The 19401-nt window shown below is 45.9% G+C and overlaps 1 protein-coding gene across 2 annotated transcripts in view; it reads left to right on the top strand.

The window, feature by feature from the left end:
• The window catches only part of ANKDD1B (ankyrin repeat and death domain containing 1B), a 679018-nt gene that overhangs the window by 157797 nt on the left and 501820 nt on the right, over positions 1–19401 (top strand). The window contains exon 1 of one of the 2 annotated variants that reach the window (XM_069627462.1): positions 16014–16108. The exons of the other annotated variant lie outside the window; for it this stretch is intronic. The gene's annotated coding sequence lies outside the window, so the exon portion shown is untranslated. Of the gene's footprint in view, positions 1–16013; positions 16109–19401 lie in introns of those variants that run through there. 2 annotated transcript variants of the gene reach the window in all.

Below are 19401 nucleotides of genomic sequence, written 5' to 3'. Positions count from 1 at the left end.
TACACAACTCAGTTGCTTATCAAAGCTAGATTCCCACTAAATAAATACCAAAAATAATATTAAAAATACATAAAAGTGCGTTTATTTATACACCATGTCACTCTGGTCGTTTTTCCCAGAACACTTTTCTTCTAAATAAAGAGGAGTTCGAGGTCCTATTTCATGTCAGCAATGCTTAGTGTGCTGGCTTCCAATAGAAACTAACATATCTCCTAAGATAGACGTTAAATGGGTGAAGGCTCTTCTCTTTCAGTTGGTTTCTAAGACATCCCCACATCCTTACCCTGACAGCATAAGGTTTTGGACCCCCATAATAACTCCAAGGATTAGGATGCCTTCCTTATTTCCAGACCCTGGCTTTCTCTTTTGGATCGTCTGTCTTCTATGTGCGCACTGAGGCCCAAGGGTGTGTTGTGCGTAATAAGCAATAAAATAATAATAATAATAATTGGGTCATCTGGTATAACCATCGAGGGCAGGATTCACAAGGATCACCGTGAAATGACCGAAGGAGGCAAAAATGAAAGTGATTTACAAAAAAAAGAACTTCCGGTTTTGTCTCCGACGGACATTTCGGACCACCCACTCGCCCCTCACCCCCTTACCTTCGCCGCCTCCGCAATCCCCCTGCGATGCCGGTTCCCTTCATGCACATGGAAGGGAACCGGTGCGCAGGGTCCTTTCCTTTAGTAAATTTCTTTTGTTAAAAGTTTACTTGTCCCCCACTTTCCTCTTTATGGAAGCGGGGACACCCCTGCAACACCCACAAGTTTTGGAATGTCGATCAAGGGGAGCAGGTGACACCCCGCAATCCCCGCTCCCCTTGATCAACATTTTTGGAATTCATTTTTTTTTCAACCCCCTTTTCTGCGTTTTATCCCATTCGTTTCTTTCCCGTTAATTCATTCAGATTCAGATTCATAAAGCCTTGTTAGAAGTATGCGTCACTTGCTCCTTGAAGATTCGTTTTTTTTTTTTTACTCATGGGGAAGTACAGTAAATCCACAGTAGGACTGCTGATTGATTCACAAAACTAATTACGGCTTCTCTATTGGTATACATTGGGAATTCATTATGCATACCTAGTTCTTAGCCCTCCCCCCCCCCGCCCCCAACTCACAGGTACTATTGAGCACAACTCAAGGCCATCACACATCCATAACTCGATTTAAAATAAAACAAACAATACATTGCACTGCTAACTGACAAGATAATTGACTTGTCCAGTGTGGGCAGTTCCTGATTGTTTTCATGACATTTTTTAGTTTAAACCCACACTATGAAACATGCATCTCAGCAATTAGTATCACTCAACCTTGTGTTATGTTTGCATTTTTGTTGTGACCTATTTCTGTCTGTTTTTGTTTATCAAGTTGACCAAGTGAACCAAGTTTCTTCCTCTTTGCCATTTCCTGTTTACCTTTTTCCCCTTTCCTTTTCACCCCACAGACAGGGGTCTGGGTTACAGCTTGTGTGGGTTCACAGTTCGCCCACACGGACAAGGTTTTGGGGCAGTAAGACCACTACTGTGCTGATGTGCATAGCATATCAACCAATTAACATAACATAGCATGACATATATCAAACGCAGTTGCATAACTTACAAAGGCATGCTGTTGGAGTCTGGCCTGATGACGTCATGTAGGCCTGGTGGAGCCCTGAATGGATGGTGCGCGCGTGCAGGCATGGAAGGTCCAGATGCATCAGTTCGTATCCGAGCAGGTGATGAATGGAAGCTCTGGTGGGTCTTCTTTCTCTAGCTTCCGACTTACCTGTGGACCTGTACCTACCTGATTGAAGTAACACCAATAAAGAAATGTCCGCCACTACCTGACGTTTCCTGAGTGTGAGTGGTCCAGGGACGCTTGCACATCATCATTATAACATGTACTGCCCAAGTTGACCCTGTTGTATGTCTATTTATGTTTCGCTGTTGACAGCAAGCATGAAGCAGTCCTGGAGGAGAGTCTGTGGGATGCATATTCCACACTCCTGATGTCCCCTTGCCAACACTCTATGTTCACAGTATCAGGTGGAGGACCTTGTGCTAGCCTGCTGTTCTCAGCTGGGTTGTGCCTTCCCCTGGAGGAATGAGTGGGGTGGTGTCTGGGGCATGGTACCACGTGGCAGCCACACATTTCACCCTTGGTCGAGGAGATGAGCAGGGAGTATGAGGGGCCACCAAGCGCCGCACTCTGCAGCAACCCTCGTAAACAGATGACATCATTGTTGGGGGTCATGCAGCACTTAAGGCACATTCTGTGAAACAAACCCCATCGCAACATCACCACACGAGGTGACGCTGCACGCTGGGTGCCTTCCGGGTGCCAGAGTTTCTGGTAACTCAGATGTGGAATGTATTGTTGAACTGGTCAGTGAGCCAAGTTAGAGGAAATGGGTGGCCCAGGCAATCGAGATTGAGAAGCAGGGGTAAGGGTGTGGAAGGAGGAGACCGACATAGGTGGGATGCCTTTGGGCAAAGATTTGTATTTAAACCAAAAGAAAAAAGGAAACCTAACTATCCCTAACTTGCCATGCCCCAACAAAAACTAGGGAGCTGTCAGAATGTCCGTAGCTAAAAAGTCCACCGTCCTGTGTCCAAATCCTACTTCTATGCCTTACACTTATAAATTAACTAAATTGGATCAGTATGTTCTGAGTTCAGAAGAATTACTTCCCTTCTTCTGTACGAACACAGTTCACAAGTAGGGGAATGTTTTCCTACCCTGGCCTTTCTCAGGCGTAAATTTGCAGTTCCATAAAGTAGGGGGAATGCCATCCTGGCCTTTCTCAGGATATTGTTTACACAGTTCCACAAAGAAGGGGGAATGTCTTCCTTCCCCTTGATTTTCTCACACCCCTGGGAAGCCCCTCCATTGACTCACTTGGACCAACCTGGTATTCGACCTTACAAAGTACTCTGATGAAGAAGTGGGCTTGTTGGAGGACCTAGTTTCTTTTAAAAATAAATGTATAGAAACGGTAAAACTTTATTTAAAAAAGTAGAGGAGCACTGCTCCCAACCGCTCCTTCCTACTTCGACCACTGGTCTTTTACTCCTGAGTATGCTTGACTGATTCTTCCCAGTATCCCTGATACACTCCCTTGCCAGGAATACTGACTCTGTGTGTGTACTTGACTAGTTCTATACAGTATCCCAGGTACAAACCCCTGCCAGGAATACTGTTTCTCCTCCAGAGGGTCCTTGACCCTGTCGTTACACATTCTTATCCTTGGATCCCAGGCCCCTTCACATTGGTTTCTCTTTCTCTGGTCTTTCACCCCTTCACATTGGCATCTCGGGTCCCAGACCCCTGTTTCTGTGTTTCTCTTTCTTGGGCCCCAGGCACCTTTGTATTGGCTTCTCGGGTCTGAGACCCCTGTCTCTGTATTTCTCTCTCTCGGGTCCCAGACCCCTTTGTATTGGCTTCTCGGGTCCCAGACCTCTGTTTCTGTGTTTCTCTCGATTCCCAGATTCTTTTACATTGGCTTCTCGTGTCCGAGACCCCTATTTCTGTGTTTCTCTCTCTCTCCGGTCCCAGACCCCCTTTATATTGGCCTCTGTAGTGCATTTGTGGTCCCCGGGCCACCGCCGTACCTTCTGTATGGGTTTGCGGTCTCTCACCTCAGTCTCGGGCTTCCTCGTATATCTTCCTCGTATATCTCGGTGGTTCGTCTATGCGGCTTCTTGTTCACGCATTGCTGTATGCGGTTCCCCAGCACTGCCTGGGAGCCTAGCTGCACGTACCTACTAGACCGTCTTTGGCAGTGCTCTTACATACCAGGAGCCTTAGCCTCTTCCAGCCTTCAGTCCTCAGTCCTCTTCCTAGCAGGTAGGGATGCAGTCTCTCCTTCCACCACATCCCAGTCAGTAGCTGCAAGTTCAACTCTTCCATCGGTGCTTGCCTTGCTCCGGGGAGAGCCTGACAATGCGGTTAGTCCTTCTTCACTTTTTGAGTTCAATGGAACACAAAAGCTAGACTGCTCAATGCGATTGTCTTTTGAGTTCTTTGTGGTGCAGAACTTCTTCCTTGTCTCAGTATATTGAGATGGCAGTTCAGTGGAGTCAGTCTTGATCTTCCCCGTCCCAGCATGCTGAGGGAATAGTTCAGTGGATTCAGTCCTGATCTTCCTTTTCTCAGTGCTAGTGGTGCTAAGGGTACAGCAAAAATACATGGGTGTGACCAGAGGATGAAAAAGAAGGTGAGGGAAGAAAGGTGGGTATTTGTGCACTATACCGATTTAACCCATGATGTCCTCTCTGTATCCCAGAGGGGGAATCCCTCCCCATGAGATCCACCTGGGTGGGGGACTCTCGGGTAGTGGCCCCACCTCCCTGGCCTCATGGAAAGGGTCTCCCCCTCGGGGAGAAGGGATGCCATCACAGGATTCTTCACACAGGGCATGACTAACAAGTTCAAAGCCAGTAAGTAAGTGAAGAACGCCTCAGAGGGAGTCGGGTATAGTGAACCTCTTGCAGAGGATGTCGAAGAGACATTACCTACACTACTGAAGAAGGGACTGTGGCAACAGTTATAGAGCGATGCCTTATCTCTGGTGCACCATTGTATGATGACGAATCAAATCAAGTCCTTGGTCCAGAAATTCGAACCAGGCCCCCTAACCAAAGAGATGTGCTTGCTCTGGGCAAGTGAGAACTAATATTCCACCCTGCATAGTCATCATAACTAATTACCAATTGAGAGCTTTTTTTGCCTTACTTAATATGCTCTCCTTGGTTCCTGTATTGGTTGGATTGACCGTGACCCCTAAATGAACATTGTGTGTCAGGACGCATATCTTGCATTAAACTGATAGCATGTTACATCTCCTCCTTGGTCATCTGCATTGTTTCCTGGTTTTGTATAGCTGGGGAAATATATTGGTTGCAAAAAAGAGTGGTTCACACCGGTTTGGTGGAGGCACGCCTGTGTATTCTTCTTTTTGCAAAATACTGTTGCGCTTGCTGTGCATGTGATGGTACCTATGGGGTGTCCCTAGTTTTAAATGTGTGGTGAGATGCCTGGCTCATGAACTATATGCAGTAATGTAGACTTGCATGCTACCTTGCGTGTCTAGTATGTGTATGCTGGTGCGGTGGTGACATGCACAGGTATCCCTGGACTTACAGCAAAGGGCTGTGGTTGCTGTGAGTGGGATGCCATGCGTGCACTGGTATGACAGTTTTGTGGTGTCAGGGTAGTTAATGTTTGCATTGTTATGAGACACATCAGGGTGCCTTTGTGTGTCACCCAAACATAACAAGCCTCCTTAATGGAGTAATTTGTGCTGTGATTTGTATTTGCTTTTCAACTTCTCTTTATCATTTTAGTGGTCCACTTAGTTTGATACCGTTTCCCTCCATGTAGTCAGAGTTACTGTTCATTGAAGTGAGACGTATTGTATGTCTTATGCTCATTCAATTTTTGTCATCTTTGGGTGGCCTTTCTTCCTTGCAGTAGTGTGCTAGGTGACCCTGTGGATTCCTGCCATGGGATGTGCAATTTCTCTCTTTTCAGTGCTTCGATGTTACCCATTTGGTTGACTGTTGACCCCATACACTGCCATTGTTAGCCGCAGGGGCTGCAAGTGCCTGTTTTTCTTTGATGCCATTTTAGCCTTGCCACATCAGTTGATCTGTGGTCGTAACATTGCACTCATACCCCTCCATCATTGGCATTGGGTGGTCTCCTATCCATTGTTGTGGTGCCCAGTAGACGCTGTGCACACTACCTTTCACCTGCAGTGGTTGCAGGTGTCTTCGAGCGCGCTTCAGCTTTGGGGGTATGTTACTTCCTCTGCTATCAGGAGCAGAGGTGTGGGGGCCAATGTGGTGGGGAACTGTGCATGTTTGAGAGTTGTGCATTGTGCAGCTGTGCGTTTTGTTAGTGTGCGCAGCATACGTGTGCCACTGCTGGATTTTTGGTTTTGAATCTGCGAGTGTGAGTGACTGTGTCTGCTGTATGCCTATCGGGAGGAGGAGTGTGGGAGTCTGATCTGATGAATGTGACAGTGGGTGCCACGGAACACAAATATGATGACAAGTGACCAAAAATACACAGGACCATTTCCATCACATTTCCAGGCTTGCTCTTTTAGAGAAAAAACCATGAGGTCTGTCTCAACAAGAAATGGTAGCATTGCCCTGCAAAGAACACAGAATACTGTCTGTGCCCAAATATATGCCAGTATTGCTGCAAGGAAACATTTTCATGGTGGCTGTCAAAGATATTTTTAGCAAGCTAATGTAATAACATGTTCTTTCTGGCTGTGCACTGCACCATTATTGTGAGAATAAGAACACATGTTCATGCTGACTGGTCCCAGTGTATAAATAGAAATATACCCAAGTGCACACCCAGTATGCACACACTTACTCTATCTTACTAAGGCACTTGAAGAACATTCGGGTGCAGGGTGGTAACAGTAGTGCTGACATGTAGACTACAACTTCCACAAGCAGCAACAATGGTCTCAAACAGAATTAGAAACCCCTGTCCCGTATAAATCCTATAACTGTATGAACAGTCAGTAGTAAATACAGTATGAATGAATTTAACCTGGGTAAATATAAACCCGGTTATTGAACAAAGCAAGATTTCAATGCGTCAAATTTTCTAACACACTTTGTTCTTTAATTTTCTTTTTTTTACTTTTATTTTGCTCAGCAGACTCTGTAAAACAGTTTACATATACCAGATTACATATGCATTAGAGCACAACTGAAAACTCAAACTCACATACATTACCTAACACGTGCAGCAAAACTGAATTTTTCAAGAGGGACAATCCCAACGCGTTTCAGGAGAGTGTCTCCCTTCATCAGGGCTTATCCACAATAATAATCAAACAATACAATAGCATTTCTTAATGATCTGTGAAAGAAGGTACATATCTAACAGATTTTGATAAACAATTATTTAGGCCTATAACATTTGCCAGAGAACTAACAAGAGAATCAGCAACTTCAGAAAAAAAACATCTTCAGTGCAAAAAACACACACATGTTTTAAATTACCTGGACACCACTTGATAAAAGAGTCCCAGCTTTCACTGGATTCAGGAAAATGTTTTTAAAAGGAGAAACATGACTAAAATGGGCAGCTGTGTGTAGGAAAAAAGATGGTGAAATAGCTTACCGATCTTGCAATGACGATCCGGTGCGAGCCCAAAGAGACTAGTTAAAAAACAGTGGTAGTGCTCCAACTGAGTAGCTATCTTTATTTCATATTCCCCATGTAATGAATTTAAAAGTAAATACCAGAAATCACATGATGAGAAAAATATACGTAATGACTATTGTGGGGCCGGCGGCGGTCACGCGGCCGGCCTCACTGGTGCTGGGGGGCCCAGGACCATGCTGGTGTGCCGGGGTCACCCGGACTTATAGGTAGTTGCAGGGCGGGGCCCTGTGAGTCTGAGGGGACACAGCCTGGGTGCCGGACCACTGTGGATGCTGGTAACATCCTGGATGGTGGGTGCCTGGGCTGGACCCAGGGCACCAGGCTGGTCTGGGGGGCCCAGACCAGCAGGGACATGCAGGGCCGTGATCACACAGCGTGGGGCATGCAGGCCAGAGCTGCAGGACCATGCTCACACGGTGTAGGCCTGCATGCCCAGAATGAGAGACAGAGACAACAGGAGTTCCATAGTTGGAGTCTGCAGCCGTTCTGCTGCACGAGCCTGCATGAGCTCCTTTATTAGCTTGGGCCATGACACAGTCATGGCCCATCTTAAAAGGACAATACATGTGGGAGGGACACATCTCCTTAAAAGGGTAATACACATGGGAGGGTCACACATCACAATGACATCAATGCGTCAACATTAGAAACCATGCTTCATACCGAACAAGGCGGTAAAAGTAAATATAGACGTCTTTACGTGAATGCATTAGCTGTGTTCAATGCCGAGTCGGGCAGCTAAGCTAAGGGAAAAGTAGACACAGGCAGAGGACTGCAGGACAAGGACATTATACACCGAAAATGTAACTCGTGCACACATGAAGCAGGGAAAGCTTCAACAAGTACTAGGATTCTGTTCACCATGGAATACCAAATTGAACTGATATAGTGGTACCCATGATGAAAGAATAATATACAGCAAAACCATAAATAAAACTGAAGAGGTTCCACAGGAGATTATTGTTAGCACATCAAATCTTAAAATAGCAATAATGGGCTTGCAGAGAACGTACAATCTACATAATCAGAGCACAATTTACATATCCCAGTAAAATGTCAAATTCCCAGGAGTTCAGACATTTGCCAGCAACCATTGTGCATACAACAATAACGTAGCCAATGGTAGAACACACAGCACGTTCATAGAGTGTGTAGTCTAACGAAAAATAAATCAAATTATATATACATAACAATCTTTGGAATACCAAGCAACATAAAATACCATTGTGTACCATAGTAGATATTCAATAATCACTAGTTTTTCTAGATGTGAAACAACATGTAAATGGCTCACATGATCCATGATTAGAAACACAAAAAAGGTTCCTATGACAAAAGTTAGATCATCATACATAAAAGAAATTGGTTTCCACAAACATAAGGAAAACAATGTTAAACAGAGATGGATGTTACCATAAAGACATCTAATGCCAAATTGATGAAGTCAATCCAACTTAATCACACACAAGGCAACCATTCAAATGAAACAGTGGAGTGAGAATTCCTCATTCATACCCCTCGGTGAAATCGTGTTTAACATTTCAATCCAGAATGGCTCATGTTGGAGCAATCTATTCACCATGCCATCACCCCTTGTGGAACACTTGATAGCTTCTAGAATTCTAAAATGCATCTGTGAGATGTTATGTCCTTTGTCCATGAAATGTCTGGCAATAGTGGACTTCTGATTAAGTATTCTAACATTAGACATTTGTTCCACCCACCGTTCTCTCACCTTCCTAGTTGTTTGTCCCATATACAAAAGTCTGCACAGGCATTTGATGGCATATATGACATTTGATTTAAGGGGTGTACTGTAATGTAGGTGTTTGATTTTTTTGCTCGAAAGTGGATGTAAAATGTGACTGCCCTTAACAACGTTATTACAGCTACTGCAGTTAAGCATGGCAAAATGGCAGGTTTCGTTTTACCCATAAATCTCTGTTTCTGTGTGGTTCGTTCTGCCTTAACCAGTTTGTCCCTCAAGATCTGTCCTCTTCTAAAGGCCATCATAGGGCGTTTGGGGAATAGGCAAAGAAGTTGTGTATAATGGTGGAATAAGTCCCAATTGTTCTTTATGATTCTAGAAATGTGTGTGCCTTTTTTGGACTTCTTAGAAATGTACAGCAAAGGAGTCTGGGAATCTCTAGCTCTGAGAAGATCCTGTCTATCTTTCCTAGAGAGCTTTAGATTGAGCTTTTGAAATCACTTCTGGTAGATAGCCTCTAGATGATTATCTATTAGTCAGAGCCTCAGATTCTTTAACAAGATTATGAGATGGTCCTCCTAACCTTAGCAACTGACTATATGGTAAGTTATATACCATTGATCTGGGTTAGAAATTAGTCCTCGGCCTCTGCCTACTTTTCTCTTAGCTGCCTGACCCGGCATTGAGCATGGCTAATGTGTTCACATAATGACATCTATATTTACTTCTCTCCATTGCCACTTGGTTCGGTGTGAAGTATGGTTTTAATGTTCACTTAATGATGTCATTACGTATATTTTTCTCATGTCATCATTGGTTTTTATTTTTAAACTCACTGCATGGGCAATATGAAATACAGATAGTTTCTCGGTTGGAGCACTAGCACTGTTTTTTAACTAATCGCTTTCGGCTCGCACAGAAGCACACCAGGATGTGAGCCATTGGGGGAAAGATACATGGCAGAGAAGCATACCAGGGGTTTTGCAAGACCCCAGAAGAGGATTCCTGGCAGGAGAGTACACCAGGCTTTCCATTTGAAACATGCAGAAGAATAAGACATTGTGAAAGGATACCTGGCAGGAGAGTATACCAGGGGATCTAAAGAGCCTACTGAAGGATTCCTGGCAGGGGAGTGTACCAGCAGCGCACCCTTAAGAAGTTGTGTTTTAAAAGAGACACTTTTGCCATCCTTAAGAAATTGTTGTGTGAAAGAGACACTTTTGCCATCATTAAGAAACTATTGTTTGAAAAAGACCCATTTGGACATCTTACCTGAAATATCCAGAGTAAGGGAACCACCCTCTGGATCCAAGGATTATTATGTTATATTTACTGACTTGCTTAATTATGAACACTTTTTACCATACTTAAGTCAGGGATATTTCCTGATACGCTTAGTGGTTAATTTCTAGTGTGAGGGTCAGATTAGTTTGTTTTGGACACAATGATAGTGTATAAAATGTTGAGGACGAGACACAGACGGATCTTTAGTTTTAGTTTCTTTCGTAGGGAAACTCTCATTTGGATAGGGAAAACACTACCACTTTGTGTCCGCTTCTCATTTCTTATCCCTCACACCAGGCACTCATAGTCTTTTGTATTTGCACGTGATGATTTTGATACACATATATGCAGTGTATGCTATGCAGCTTTTAGTCTCGGCCGATAGCTCAGGGGCAACGCACTCGCCTTGGAAGCAAGATGAGCAGAGCAACACAGGTTCAATCCCTGGGTCTGTGCTTAGAAACCTCTAGGTATTAAGCACTTTACAAACAACCAATTACAATTATATTACTTCAAAACACTGCTGTCACTGTCTCAGAGCGTCTTGATGTGTTGTGTCCAGCCAGGGATAATCTGACCGCAGTCTGTAGAGGACTGAGGAGTGGGGATAAGAAAAGCAGACGGGAAAGTGGGTAAAGTTTTAAATAGAGATTCGAAGTGATGATGTACCCAGAAGAGGAATGTTTGTGGTAGTGTGAGTCGGCCGGGAACCGTATGCCAGATCTTGAAAAAGTAGATGTCACTATGTGTTTGTGTACAAATTGGTAGAATGGCTGGCCGTTTGCTTGTAAAACAAGGTGAGACCGGAAGTGACCGGATGCCTGATGAGCTCAAATGTAACCCAGCTGCCCAGTACGCCACTGGCATTGTCAGTCAAGTCATTCTGCCGTTGAGTGTATGAAACACAGCACAGACGAATCAGACTCGGATATCTGCACAAACGATAGCATCTGCTTTAGCTTCCTCAGCAAATAGTGCAGTTGTAGATTTCATAAAGAAATACCCCCTGGTGAAACGATGGACAACTATATGAGGACGTGGGGGCACGGAAAGGTCAGTGTGAAGAGGGAGCAGTGTGACGAAAGGTCCTGGACAATGGTAATTGATGCAGGATGTCAGTGGATGCCAGGGATGGAATTTCAGGGCGTTTGGAGAGAAAAGGTAGGAGATGCAAGGGCCAGCATTTGCAGGAGTAAAGCCCTGGATAGGCTCGCACTTGCAGATGGCACAGACACCGAGGTATGTGAACATGTAAGGGTTAGGCATCAAATAAATCAGCTTCATGCGGCATAGGAAGAGTCTGTGGGGTGCAAGAAAGGTCAGGCAGAGCAGGAAAGGTCAAGAGGAGCAGCTAAGATCAGGGGCAGCAGCAAGAGCGAGAAGAGCAGGAAGGCAGGGGCATGAGCTGAGGAAACAGAGGGGCAAACAGAGGGCATCAGAGACAGTTGCTGACCCCTGAAGACCTCCATTGCGTGCCCCATCTCTTGCCTTTCTGGGAGCTCAGGCAGGATTGGATGCCTTCTCTCGAGTTCTGCATCCCAGGATTATTGCTGCTCCCCATTTCAACCTGCATGCTCGGCCCCTATGGAGGAAGCAATAGTGGGTGGGCAGCGATGGATCAGTAACTCCTTTTCACGGAGGCTTCCTTTCTCCTGTACAACTACCGGAGCAGGCGGGCGTGTGGGCATTGCTGCGGTCCCTGCACCATGCCTTCTTGAGCAAGATCACAACGGCATTCCTTGCAGCATGCACTGATGTGTTGCTTGTGCTCAACAAACTCTCCTTGCACAAGAGTATTCTTGTGGTATATCTAGTCATTTCACACATTGCTGCTACAGGATCTGTGTGCCTTGGGAGTTGTTCGCTTACTCAAAGCGCTATTCTTGCAGCGGATGTTCCCCTGCACAGAGGAACTGTCCCTACAGCGCGAGCTCTTACATCACAGGGAAAAGTCAACGCGGGCCACTCAGCTCCTGCCAGTCCTGCAGCGATAAGGCAGTCAGGCAGCTGGAGTTGCACTGCCGGTGCTGCAGCGGAATAATCACGAATGGGGTGGGTTGTCAGGAGCGGCAGCAGCGAGGTGGAGGAGCCACTGAAGCTGTCCTGCTGCTAGTGCTGGGGGAAGGGGTGAGATTCAGCAGTATTCCCCTGGACAGGGGGGAACCGAGACGTTTTTATGGGAGGGCAAAAGGGGCACTTGCCCAGGACCCCCACCTTGGAGGAGGCCCCACAAAGCTGCTTAATCTGAAGATGTAAGATTCCATTGTTCACCAGTCCTAAATAGCACACGTCAGGATATTTTATGGGGTGCAGCTGAGGGTCTAAACCATTGCCTTTCTGTTTTAACAAGTACTTTCTACCTTGATCAATTCATCATGTATTGCTTTCTGTGTTTACTGTGGTATACATAGTTGGTGTGTTTCTTACGGCAAAACTCTGTAGCATTCTTTCCTTCCTGTGTGAATGATGTTGATCATGGGCAATAGAAAACATATTGATAAATTGAGTGCCACAATGGTTCAGAAGTTAGCTCCGTGTGTCAAGCACCCACTGCAGAGATATGTGTTCATAAGCAAAATCAGAATATCACATTCCAGCAAGTGTGGCTGAGCCTTTCCTATGTCTAAAGTTTATAAACCTGTCTGCATATGTACTTGGTTTTGCAGAACAACATCTGCTATTATCAGCAATGTACCTGCACCAGATAGGGATTGCTATAAAAACTAACATATAATCCGTATGGTGAAGGTCTAGAAATTGGTTTGTTCAGATGGGGTGTTATAAAACCTGGGCAATCACCTCCAACGATGGCATAAACTGTTAGTCCAAGTGGTTAATAAGTTTCCAAATTCAAGACTATGGAACAAAAGCATTCATGCTTGTATCCTAGATTTGCCAGCAGTCGTACAGTGATCCTGGTCAAATCATCCAATATTTCTTACATTACTGGGCTGACTTCTGTGAGGTTTGCCTTCCTGCATGCTGCTGGAATTGTTTAGCCAGTTACTTGATCTTTCTCCTTATGTAGGCCATTTGGGTGAAAGGGTTGGTAGACAGAAGAGAGCAGACCAAATGTTGCAGGCCTCAGGCAAGCATATTGTAAGGTCTGCTTGTTTGACAAAAGACGGTTTGCTTTTTGGTAAATGTTGAAGGTTTTATGCACGTTTTTAAAAATGAAACTGTCACAAGCCATTGTTTTGGAAATATTTAAAGCTTTAAAATACAAAAGAGAAACCCAGATTAAATGTGTTAAATCACATTGATTGGTATGCTAGTACTTATATACTTCCCTTGATGATGGAGAGAATGAAACTATAACCATTCCCATTTTGCATAACTCCCTTCTATAATATTTTGTTTAAAAATGGTCATGTTTGATGATGTCATTTGTGTACTTTCCAATTCTGTTTTTATAAAATGAGATTGTTTTAGTTGATGGGAAGAACTGGAACAGAAAGTGTTCAAATGCAGGAATTGCAGCGTTGGCACACATCCTAGCTTCGCCCCTTCTCCCCTTAACCAATGTGTGAGCCTGGACATCTCATTTAATCTTGTAGTGCCTAATCTCTCAATATTGCCACTCCCTAAACCTTTTACATACGGTCCTGCATTAATACTACAGGCTGCATACCTTCCTGGATGCTATTGATAAAAATGATCCTGTATGTCCTAGAACAGTAACTTGTTCGTAGACAGCTGTTTGTCTTCAAATGCTACTTGTTTATCATTCTGATTAGAGCAAGAATGAAGAGGGTAAGGGGACTTAAAGGGAGTAAACGTGCTTTTTATGCTGCGAGACAGCATGTCAACCTATAGGTTATGAGAGCGAGTGGGGGCGGGACCGCGACCAGTATTCTTGATCCCTTAATTCATTTGGTTTGGTGGGGGGGGCCCAAAGATGTCCGTGCCCAGGGTCCCAAAAGTGCTTAAGATGGCCCTGGGGGGGAGGATGGCAGGACATTCCAGGAGGGGCAGCGATGCAGCAAGTCGAGGTTCGAAATCTACCTAATGCTTGAATCCACACTGTGAAGTGGCCAGAAGGGCCATTTTTGGCTCAGCAGAAAACAGACACATTGTATGTACATTTGCATATCTTGGGGTCAAATCACTGTGGCTCTTTTCACCTTTTTGTTAATTGGGGCTTCCCCCATCTACCCCACCCACCTCTCCCTGCCACCCACCACTACCCCCAGCCCCCTCCCTCAAATAAACAACACACATGTAGTTAAAATAAACAACACACATGTAGTTAAAAAAACAAAAACTGGTATAAAAAATGGCCACGGTGCAAACTACACTTTAAATATAACAACATGTAAAACGCCCGAGATGAAAACACGGTAAGCGGTGCCAGTGTACTGTTTTTTAACTAACTGGGGTTGACTAGTTGTAGGGTGACCAGACGTCCCAGTTTTTGGTGCTCTGTCCCCCTTTCTCAAGATTATGTTTCCAATGGAATCCTCAGTGGTCCGGCTTTTTGTAGTAGGTCTTCATAGCTGGCAGGCAGGGATGCACAATCTCGCACAGAAGAAATGCTGCATTTAACAACTTAAGAGTGTGTTAGTTTGTGATAAATTAATTATAATATGTGTTTATTTGAACAGTAACACTTAAAACCCCTTCTCCTCCAACGACTACTGATGAGTATTGCACTGACAGCCACTTTCAAGAGTTAATCCAACTTTTATGTTAGTTGGATTTAGTTTTTTACTTTTTAAATCTGGTCACCCTAACTACAGGGACGTCATTTCACCAAAATGTCAGTAGTAGTGGAAGTGACATCACAAGACCCTTGACCCCTGATGACATCACAGAAAGTGATGGCAATATGACCCCTCCCCGAAGTGATATAGGCGGAAGTGATGGAACACAACCTTTCACCCGTTGACAAAACAGGAAGTGGCATCACATAGTATTGTACACTGCGAAAAATATGGTTACAATATCACTAATATGTGATGTACATTTCATACCAGAATGGATCGCCATATTTATCGTTAAGATCAGTGTGTATAGGCCCATATTACCAAATTACTGTGAATGCTAGCAGACGTCCAAGGCCAAATGATAATGATGCGTTATTATATAGCACTTATGCTTAAGCACTTTATATAGGAAAAATATACACCCAATATCACCCAACCTTTGTTGGTACTCATTTTTCGACCTCAGAACGATGAATGACTGAGTTGAGGCATTTAAGAACAGACTAAATCAGTGACTCACCCCCTGAAGTGTGCCTGAAATAAACCTTTAATGAATCCAGCAATTATTGTATAGAATTCCAGAAAGGCACATTATTTGGCATTCCTATTCTTTCTTATTTAGGGTCAGTGCTGAAAGTGTTAGACTTGTGGCACTCCTGTTCTTATTTTTCTTCTTTTTTAAGGGGCCTGAACAAGAAAGCCAGTCACTCCAGAAGTAAAGAGCCACGTGGGGGCCACAGCCCAGGAGCTTGCATTAAAAAAAAGGTTTTTTTTAAAAACATTTTTTTAGAGGTCACAACGAGGGCACAGAGGTCGCAAAGGGAGACATCAGACACAGAGGTTGCATTTGCGACCTTTGGTGACCCCTAAATGACGTCCCTGCCTAACTAGTTGTTCAATATGGCCAGTGTTTTATAAGCGACGGGTCCAACTCACCAGGCTTATTGCTGTTATGACAACTGCGAATGTGCAAGCTATGATTAGTCCACAAACTGGCATGCACCTGATTCACATAATTTACTACTGCAGTGTCGGATGCATTTTTGCTGCTTAAAAAGGTGTGTCTGTGAGCGTGACTTGGCGCCGGGCGGCGGGCGGCTGGTTCCCGCTCTGCCGCCATCTTAACACGGGCAATACCGGCACCAGTGCCTGCAGAGTAGAGCACAACATATTAGCGGAATCTCCTGGTGACTCTGAGGGACCGGTTGGTGGTATTTTTTGGGAAGGTGCGGCCCGTCATCTCTTGTCAGCGGGACCATTTTACGAGTACGCCAGGGCGGCGCATAAGTGTGCCCTCGAGGCAGCTGTTCATGACGCATCTCTTTAATTGACAGTCGCTCCAGCTGTGAGGTAATGCGTTTTACGTAGTGTAACAGCTTCGGTCAATTACAGACGCTGATGACTTTACCGTTTTAGTAAAATGTGATATTCTCTGCATGATGCTTTCTCTGGGTGCCTTCCTAAAACTCAGATTGAACAGGCTTTGCCTCTCCGTTTACTGGCATCTGCATGAAAGTAGTACAGTCTGCATGACTGATTTCCTGCGCTTGCTTTGTAATTGGTTATTTATAATGCGCTTAATACCTAGATCGTTCCCAGGAGCGGACCCGGGGATCGAACCAGTGTTGCTCAACGTTGTCTTGTTTCTAAGGTGAGTGCTTTGCTCCTGAGCAGGGTCGCAATAAAACCTACATATGGGGAAAATAGGTGGGGCAAACTTGGAGGTTCCGCCCCCACGATTCTATCCGGCCCTCCCATACTATCAAATAGTATATTTTATAGCACAATATGCAGAGAGGCAATGGAAGTCTTTATTGAAAATAGCAGCTTTAAAGTTTTACTGCGTTTGCTCAAGTACATTTTTCTGAACAAACACAGTAAACCTTTAACACCGCCAGTATCGGGGAAAGGCTCCCCTCACACTCTGCCTAACAAAATGCAATTGCTCGCATCCAGGGGTGCACGTAGGCTGCAATTTAGGTGGGGACTAACCCTTTACGTTTTGGGAGTGACGCTAACTTCAGAGACAGTGAAGGAGTGGGAAACCTACTTGTGTAAGGGCATCTAACTTCTTTACTCATTGTAATGAGACTATTCTAGTGCAGCTTCAATGTTACAATCAGTTAACTCTCTCCTTTAAGTCTGAAAACACCCACTTGCAGATCCTGATGGTCCTAGGAAGTGTGAAAATGGCAGATGGTATGCAATGAAAGACTCACTATGATAGCATAACAGGACATAGCAGAGTGTGGGGCAGTACTCTGGGCGGACCAAGCAACTTCAGTGGCTGGGAGCAACAGGGGAGAACATTTATGGTTGGTTCAACCACAGTTAGTCCTCTATACTAGAATCTCTGGTGCACTGACTGGCTGGTGAGACTATGGGCCTCATTACGAGTAGCGCGTAAAAACGGGGTCATTACCGGCATGGCGGAACGAGCGGGTCCGTGCTCATATGACGCCGCTAATAGTGGGTGATTACGAGTGTGCGAGCACACGCGAACCCCCATGCCGGTAATGGCCATACCGGCATGCCGCAAAAGGCACTCCAACCCCCCGATAGCGCCATCAAGGGACCCGCCGATACCGCCACCGCCTAGGAGGAACCGCTAAATACCGACCCGGTAATACCAACATGCTAATACCGGGCTCGTAATACCGGACCCGGAAATAACGTCATTGCATCATCGCATCGGAACGGGCCGGCGGCCATCTTTAAAAACACAATCCATTGCAATTCTCCCAAACCGCCAGTTGTTTCCTGGAGAGCTCTGTGCCAATACTTCCATAATGTCCAAGGCAACCCGGAAGAGCACCCCCCGGCTGCGGAAACAGCGCTTTTCTGACGCTGAATTAAATATGCTAGCGGACACCCTTGCTGCACATGCAGATCTCATCAGATCCCAGAACCTGAAGTGTGAGGTGCAGCAGCAGAAGAAGGACATCTGACAGGAGGTAGCCCGCAAGGTGTTGGCTGTAGGAACCACCCCACGTAGTGTCAAGGACTGCAGGAAGAGGTGGGATGACCTCCGCTTAAGGGTCCGTAATATCATGACAAGCAACAGGAGGGAGGCCATGGCCACAGGCGGGGGTCCCCACTCTCCTGCCAAAATGACCACCTGAGAGGAGACCGCAAGCACCTTCATTAATTCAGAGTCCATCAAGGGATTTGGGGAGATGGAGACTGGTGCGGCATCATCACCAGAAGGAGGTGAGTGACCCTGCAGATCCCTGTAGGGGAAACCATGACGTAGCACAAGTGATGTGGACGAGAGTCGAGGCTAGGCAATGCATGTCCCAACACCCACATGAACACATCCAAGTCCAGATGGCGGGCCAAATCCTGCCAGACAGAAATGCATGCTGAGTGCCAATCCCATAACCAACACACAGCCAACACACATGGACCGTGCCCATGTAAAACACCACACAAACCCCAAATCAACGGCATGCCACCTGCCATGCAGCAAATGCCAAAATGCCCCCTCAGACTACCCTGTGTGACACACCTGTAAGACATGAGTGCATGATTAAATGAATAATGAACAGCACCATAGTATGCTTCTGGCATGTAACACCATCACTGATGCCCTGCATCTCTTCTACCCCCCTAGGCAGCGATGGAGAAGATACCAGCCAAGATACCACCACGAGGGCATCCACGTCCCGCACACAGAAAAGGGCTACCGCCACCACCACCACCGGGGCAGCCAAGCAGGCCACACCTACTGCCAGTGTGCCTGACACAGCCAGGGAACAGCAGCCCACACCCACACCAGTGGAAGGGGAGTCCCTAGTAACACTGGCCACCACTGAAGATGACTTGGAGGAGAAGGTGGACCAGGAGGGAGTCATGTCCACCCACCCAAGCCCCGTGTACACCCCCCCACCCCGAATTCAGCCCTCGCCCACCTAGTGCTGATCCCTGCCTCCATGATTCGGACCTGAGCCCCTTCCTGGAGGACAGCACTGAAAATGCAGGCCCCTTGAGTACACCACCCACCACTCCTGCTCCCACCAACACCCTCGAGTCACATCTGGCGAGGGTGGAGGTCCCACAGGAGTCCATGTTAGAGCTCCTGGGGCAATACATAGCAGATGGCGAGGACACCAGGCGGGAAATAGCCACTGCCATAGCGGGGACCACTGCCGCTATCACCGCCAACACAGCCGCAGTGAATGCGTTGGCAGTGCTGATGGACTGTCTGGGGGCAATAACACAGGTACTAACATCAATCCTGCTCCACATGCAGCGGCCACGCCTTGCAGCAGGCATGGAACCTGCCACCGACTCCTCATCAGCCACCACACCTGCTTCCTCAGTCCCCACCAGCCCTGTGCGTCTTACCAGAAGGAGTGCAAGGCACACCGAAATGCTGCCCCCGGACAGCAAAAAGTCCCACAAGTAGTGAGGGCGGACAATGGGAGTGGGACACATGGGGGTGAATGGGAGCATTTGGTGGAGTTCATTGGGGGGTTTGGGAGTTCACTGGGGGGGTTTGGGAGTTCACTGAAGAAAA

The sequence above is a fragment of the Ambystoma mexicanum genome, chromosome 6p (assembly GCF_040938575.1).
Source record: "Ambystoma mexicanum isolate Mex_15411 chromosome 6p, UKY_AmexF1_1, whole genome shotgun sequence".
Taxonomy (NCBI): domain Eukaryota; kingdom Metazoa; phylum Chordata; class Amphibia; order Caudata; family Ambystomatidae; genus Ambystoma; species Ambystoma mexicanum.
Note: the sequence above shows the minus strand (reverse complement) of the source record. Positions and strands in the feature narration are given on the sequence as shown.